This window comes from Ranitomeya imitator, unplaced genomic scaffold (assembly GCF_032444005.1).
Source record: "Ranitomeya imitator isolate aRanImi1 unplaced genomic scaffold, aRanImi1.pri SCAFFOLD_100, whole genome shotgun sequence".
Classification (NCBI taxonomy): domain Eukaryota; kingdom Metazoa; phylum Chordata; class Amphibia; order Anura; family Dendrobatidae; genus Ranitomeya; species Ranitomeya imitator.
The window spans coordinates 121,956-129,036 of NW_027194796.1; the positions used below are offsets into that span (position 1 = coordinate 121,956).

Genomic DNA, 7,081 nt, shown 5'->3' on the forward strand with positions numbered 1-7,081 from the left:
ACACCACTGCTGTCCGTGTACCCCTGGAACCAATTTAAAATTGCCTACAGCCAGCCCAATTTTTTTATTTTAGGCCTTCGATGCCTGTCTGCGGTCCATTCTTTCAACTACTACTACACTGACCAGGTCACTGCTGTCCGTGTACCCCTGTAACCAATTTAAAATTGCCTACAGCCATGTGTTATTATTTTAGGCATTCGATGCCTGTCTGCGGTCCATTTTTTCAACTACTACTACACTGACCAGGTCACTGCTGCCCGTGTACCCCTGGAACCAATTTAAAATTGCCTACAGCCATGTGTTATTATTTTAGGCCTTCGATGCCTGTCTGCGGTCACTCCTTCCACTAGGCCTCCACTGACCACACCACTGCTGCCCGTGTACCCCTGGAACCAATTTAAAATTGCCTACAGCCAGCCCAATTTTTTTATTTTAGGCCTTCGATGCCTGTCTGCGGTCCATTCTTTCAACTACTACTACACTGACCAGGTCACTGCTGCCCGTGTACCCCTGGAACCAATTTAAAATTGCCTACAGCCATGTGTTATTATTTTAGGCCTTCGATGCCTGTCTGCGGTCACTCCTTCCACTAGGCCTCCACTGACCACACCACTGCTGTCCGTGTACCCCTGGAACCAATTTAAAATTGCCTACAGCCATGTGTTATTATTTTAGGCCTTCGATGCCTGTCTGCGGTCACTCCTTCCACTAGGCCTCCACTGACCACACCACTGCTGTCCGTGTACCCCTGGAACCAATTTAAAATTGCCTACAGCCATGTGTTATTATTTTAGGCCTTCGATGCCTGTCTGCGGTCACTCCTTCCACTAGGCCTCCACTGACCACACCACTGCTGTCCGTGTACCCCTGGAACCAATTTAAAATTGCCTACAGCCAGCCCAATTTTTTTATTTTAGGCCTTCGATGCCTGTCTGCGGTCCATTCTTTCAACTACTACTACACTGACCAGGTCACTGCTTCCCGTGTACCCCTGGAACCAATTTAAAATTGCCTACAGCCATGTGTTATTATTTTAGGCATTCGATGCCTGTCTGCGGTCCATTTTTTCAACTACTACTACACTGACCAGGTCACTGCTGCCCGTGTACCCCTGGAACCAATTTAAAATTGCCTACAGCCATGTGTTATTATTTTAGGCCTTCGATGCCTGTCTGCGGTCACTCCTTCCACTAGGCCTCCACTGACCACACCACTGCTGTCCGTGTACCCCTGGAACCAATTTAAAATTGCCTACAGCCATGTGTTATTATTTTAGGCCTTCGATGCCTGTCTGCGGTCACTCCTTCCACTAGGCCTCCACTGACCACACCACTGCTGCCCGTGTACCCCTGGAACCAATTTAAAATTGCCTACAGCCAGCCCAATTTTTTTATTTTAGGCCTTCGATGCCTGTCTGCGGTCCATTCTTTCAACTACTACTACACTGACCAGGTCACTGCTGTCCGTGTACCCCTGGAACCAATTTAAAATTGCCTACAGCCATGTGTTATTATTTTAGGCCTTCGATGCCTGTCTGCGGTCACTCCTTCCACTAGGCCTCCACTGACCACACCACTGCTGTCCGTGTACCCCTGGAACCAATTTAAAATTGCCTACAGCCATGTGTTATTATTTTAGGCCTTCGATGCCTGTCTGCGGTCACTCCTTCCACTAGGCCTCCACTGACCACACCACTGCTGTCCGTGTACCCCTGGAACCAATTTAAAATTGCCTACAGCCAGCCCAATTTTTTTATTTTAGGCCTTCGATGCCTGTCTGCGGTCCATTCTTTCAACTACTACTACACTGACCAGGTCACTGCTGTCCGTGTACCCCTGGAACCAATTTAAAATTGCCTACAGCCATGTGTTATTATTTTAGGCCTTCGATGCCTGTCTGCGGTCACTCCTTCCACTAGGCCTCCACTGACCACACCACTGCTGTCCGTGTACCCCTGGAACCAATTTAAAATTGCCTACAGCCATGTGTTATTATTTTAGGCCTTCGATGCCTGTCTGCGGTCACTCCTTCCACTAGGCCTCCACTGACCACACCACTGCTGCCCGTGTACCCCTGGAACCAATTTAAAATTGCCTACAGCCAGCCCAATTTTTTTATTTTAGGCCTTCGATGCCTGTCTGCGGTCCATTCTTTCAACTACTACTACACTGACCAGGTCACTGCTGTCCGTGTACCCCTGGAACCAATTTAAAATTGCCTACAGCCATGTGTTATTATTTTAGGCCTTCGATGCCTGTCTGCGGTCACTCCTTCCACTAGGCCTCCACTGACCACACCACTGCTGTCCGTGTACCCCTGGAACCAATTTAAAATTGCCTACAGCCATGTGTTATTATTTTAGGCCTTCGATGCCTGTCTGCGGTCACTCCTTCCACTAGGCCTCCACTGACCACACCACTGCTGTCCGTGTACCCCTGGAACCAATTTAAAATTGCCTACAGCCAGCCCAATTTTTTTATTTTAGGCCTTCGATGCCTGTCTGCGGTCCATTCTTTCAACTACTACTACACTGACCAGGTCACTGCTGCCCGTGTACCCCTGGAACCAATTTAAAATTGCCTACAGCCATGTGTTATTATTTTAGGCCTTCGATGCCTGTCTGCGGTCACTCCTTCCACTAGGCCTCCACTGACCACACCACTGCTGTCCGTGTACCCCTGGAACCAATTTAAAATTGCCTACAGCCATGTGTTATTATTTTAGGCCTTCGATGCCTGTCTGCAGTCCATTCTTTCAACTACTACTACACTGACCAGGGCACTGCTGGCCGTGTACCCCTGGAACCAACATCAGAAAATATAAAAATAAGTATTTTGCTTATAAAAAAGAAAATACTGGTGAGATATCAAATGCAGACATTTTAACATTAAAAACAAACACACAACTCTAATCTGGTACAGTACTAAAAATGGCCACCAGCTACAATTACTTTCTCCTGCAAGTAGTTAACTGAAAGTTTTTTTAAATTGAAAACACACATATGGCATCCACCGAGTGTTGTCCTGTCGCGTCTTCTTTATATTATTGCCGAGAAGATGCAAAATAATGAAAATAATAAAATCATTAATTACCAAAATAATAGAGAAAGTCAACACCACATTGCAAATAAACATTCATTCCAAATAAAGAAGCAGGGCGCGTCCGAGGGTGAGTATATACCTAATAAGAATATAATCACCCTCGGACGCGCAATGCTTATTTCCAACAGCCTTCCTTCCTAAGAATCAGCCCTTCCGTCGTGTAGAGAGACGTTGTGTTACACTCCAAGGTGTTCCCCAGGTTGCCTTTCCTGAGCTTCGATCTTCCGGCTCTCGTTTAGTAGTTCTTGGAAACTACTCTGCATTAGGCCTTCAAATTGGGTATGGGGTGTAGAGAGATGGTGTGTTCCACTCCAAGGTGTTCCCCAGGTTGCCTTTCCTGAGCTTCGATCTTCCGGCTCTCGTTTAGTAGTTGTTGGAAACTACGCTGCATTAGGCCTTCAAATTGGGTATGGGGTGTAGCGAGAGGGTGTGTTACACTCCAAGGTGTTCCCCAGGTTGCCTTTCCTGAGCTTCGATCTTCCGGCTCTCGTTTAGTAGTTCTTGGAAACTACACTGCATTAGGCCTTCAAATTGGGTATGGGGTGTAGAGAGAGGGTGTGTTACACTCCAAGGTGTTCCCCAGGTTGCCTTTCCTGAGCTTCGATATTCCGGCTCTCGTTTAGTAGTTGTCGGAAACTACGCTGCATTAGGCCTACAAATTGGGTATGGGGCGTAGAGAGAGGGTGTGTTACACTCCAAGGTGTTCCCCAGGTTGCCTTTCCTGAGCTTCGATATTCCGGCTCTCGTTTAGTAGTTGTCGGAAACTACGCTGCATTAGGCCTACAAATTGGGTATGGGGTGTAGAGAGAGGGTGTGTTACACTCCAAGGTGTTCCCCAGGTTGCCTTTCCTGAGCTTCGATCTTCATGCTCTCGTTTAGTAGTTGTCGGAAACTACGCTGCATTAGGCCTACAAATTGGGTATGGGGTGTAGAGAGAGGGTTTGTTACACTCCAAGGTGTTCCCCAGGTTGCCTTTCCTGAGCTTCGATCTTCCGGCTCTCGTTTAGTAGTTGTTGGAAACTACGCTGCATTAGGCCTTCAAATTGGGTATGGGGTGTAGCGAGAGGGTGTGTTACACTCCAAGGTGTTCCCCAGGTTGCCTTTCCTGAGCTTCGATCTTCCGGCTCTCGTTTAGTAGTTCTTGGAAACTACACTGCATTAGGCCTTCAAATTGGGTATGGGGTGTAGAGAGAGGGTGTGTTACACTCTAAGGTGTTCCCCAGGTTTCCTTGCCATTGCTTCGGTCTTCCGACTCTCGTTTAGTAGTTGTAGAAAAGTACACTGCATTAGGCCATACAAAATGGGTATGGGGTGGAGAGAGATGGTGTGTTACACTCCAAGGTGTTCCCCAGGTTGCCTTTCCTGAGCTTCTATCTTCAGGCTCTCATTAAATTGTGGTTAAATGGAACAACTGCATTTGGCGTACTAGTTGGTTTGGGGCCTACTATCGGTGTCTGCCACTCCTTGCTGTTCTCCTCCACTGAACAAAGCTGTGCCGCCTGTTTACTACGGTTGCCAATTTTGAACTGCATTTCGACTACTTACTGATTTGGCCCTACTCTCTGTGTCAGCCTCTCATTCCAGTTGTCCTCCACTGCAATGCCCCCTGGTTATTCCTGTGTTACCAATTTTGAACTGCATTTAGCCCACTTTCTTCTTTGGGCCTATATCTGTGTTTCCACTTCATCGTGCCCATTGCCCAGCCAGTGATAGATGAGTCTGCTGGTACATTGACCCATAACGCAACATTCCCCGTGCACGCTACACAACAACATTGTGACCCTGCTGAAAGTCAGGTTGCTCTTCCCGCATACCATACCACCTTACACGGGGACAAAGAGGAAGGTGCAGATGAAAGTGCAGGTTCCTTCATCAGGTGGGGGGAGGAATACTAGTTGGCGACGTCACTGGCACAGGGCCTCTCATAGTACGCAAAAGTGTTGCTGCCGGTGGGAGGCGCCCCCGCCGTGCAAACACACCGCTGTACTTTGAGGGGCCCTGTGCCAGTGCCAATGCCAACGAGTGGGCCCCCCCTGCTTGCTCAGGTTCACAGCACTTGCAAAGTTGAAATACTTACCTCTCCCTGCTCCACTGCCGTGACGTGGTCCAGATTTCCTGGGCCCACTAATTACTTGAACCAGCCCTACCCCCCACAACTTTAGCCAAATGACCCCCAATTTCAAATGCCTTCCAATTATTATAAGGTAAATTACGCTTGACAAGCTTCATTAAGAAGAATGGATGGTTTTGACATTAAAATGGCCACTCTAGGTGTTTTCCTGGCCCCCACTCACTGCCGACTATGCTGCCCCATTGACTTGCATTGGGTTTCGTGTTTCGGTCGATCCCGACTTTACGTCATAATCGGCCGATTTCACTCGACCCGACTTTGGACATAGTCGGGTTTCGCAAAACCCGGCTCGACTCTAAAAAGGTCAAGGTCGCTCAACTCTAGTCACCACAATCATATATCGAGGTACTAGGTAACGTTTCGGCCCCGTTGTGGGCCTTTGTCAAACCTCACTAGAAAACAATAAGGATTTGCACAATGTTACAAATTTGAAAAAAAGGAATATGAAAAATAAAAATAAAAGAACAGGGACACAAAACACAACAAAACAGTGCTATACATAAGCAGCGACTAGTGGTAGTGTAAACCCAATACAGACACTATATGTACAAAATATACTATATGTACAAAATATACAAAGGGTATATATCAAGCCAATATCTGAAAAGGGAAATTATGCGTATATCTATATTCATAGAGCCAGCATGCAAGTTGGCGTGGTATCAACGAAAGGCATCCAGATTTACGCTTCTGAAAAATTACATACGAGCACTAATAAAAGAGGAAGGGCGACTAACCTTGTTGTAAAAAGAAAAAAGTGGAGGGTACCCCAAAGTAACGAAACAGGTAGTAAGGCAGGATCCAGGCGGAGACTGGAGGGGGGTATATATAGTACGAGAGTAAGGGGCGGGGGAACATGACATAACATACCGTATAATGCAAAAGCGGGAAAAAGAAGGTAGGTCAGGAAAGGGGAAACAAATTCCCAGTATGCGCTGTAAAAGATAAAAAGAGCATGAGTCAGCTGTGGGGAAGACAGGGGGGACACAGCCTAGAAGGGAGCAGCGAATACCTGAGGATCCGGTGTGCTGCGTGCCTGCGGTGATGTGTGGAGCCGTGTAGAACCGTGGGGTTAATAAAGGGGCGGCACAGGAAGTGCAAGGCTGGAGCGAGGGCTGGAGCGCAGGGCCAGACAGATAGGGAGGAGGTTAGGATATGGGGCCGGCGTAAAGAGCGCGGCTGCGCACTAGGCAGGATGTAGAGCCGAGGGCTGGAACACAAATATATTTTTCTCTTTTGCTACTTTGGGTCGACACCCTATTTTTATTCTTATCCCATTTTATTTTTATTTTTACTTTCATTTCATTTTATTTTATTTTTATTTTTATTTTTTTCCTTATTTATTTTTATTTTTATTTATTTCATTTTTCAGTTTATCCATCATACTCATCCCATGATCTCACCCCCTTTTTCTCCTTCTCTTCCTTCTGTCCTCATTTTTATTTTTATTTTTATTTTTATTTTTATTTCCTTTTTTTCCCCCTTATTTTTCCTTCCACCACTTCGGTCATATTCCCCATAGCCCATCATTTCACACTCTGACACATTTCCTTTTCTCCCAGGCTTTCTTTCATTCCCATACTATACTGGTGCCAGCCCATCTATTGTCTCCCAGCGCTTTACTTCTGCGCTGATGCTCCCTTCACTCTTACGACGCTTGCTCCCCTCCTTTAATATAGATACCAGGTTTGGCAATGCACCGCCACTACCGACCCTCTAGTGCGCAGGCGCTAGTCTTTTTTCCTTCAGCGCGCCGCCGTTGCTCCCCGACTCTCTCAAGTGCGCATGCGCCGCCGCCGTATGCTCCTTTCCTAGCGTGCCCCATCCTCCCCGCGCTATATTTGTGTTC

The 7,081-nt window shown here is 47.0% G+C and overlaps 1 long non-coding RNA gene across 1 annotated transcript; it reads right to left on the reverse strand.

Moving 5' to 3' along the window:
* Nucleotides 1–5,570: 5,570 nt before the first annotated feature.
* On the reverse strand, nucleotides 5,571–6,163 carry LOC138656342 (uncharacterized). Its single transcript, XR_011316910.1, has 3 exons — nucleotides 6,103–6,163; nucleotides 5,970–6,044; nucleotides 5,571–5,624 (listed from the first exon to the last, which is right to left on the reverse strand). It is a non-coding gene; the product is annotated as an uncharacterized lncRNA (long non-coding RNA).
* Nucleotides 6,164–7,081: the final 918 nt, after the last annotated feature.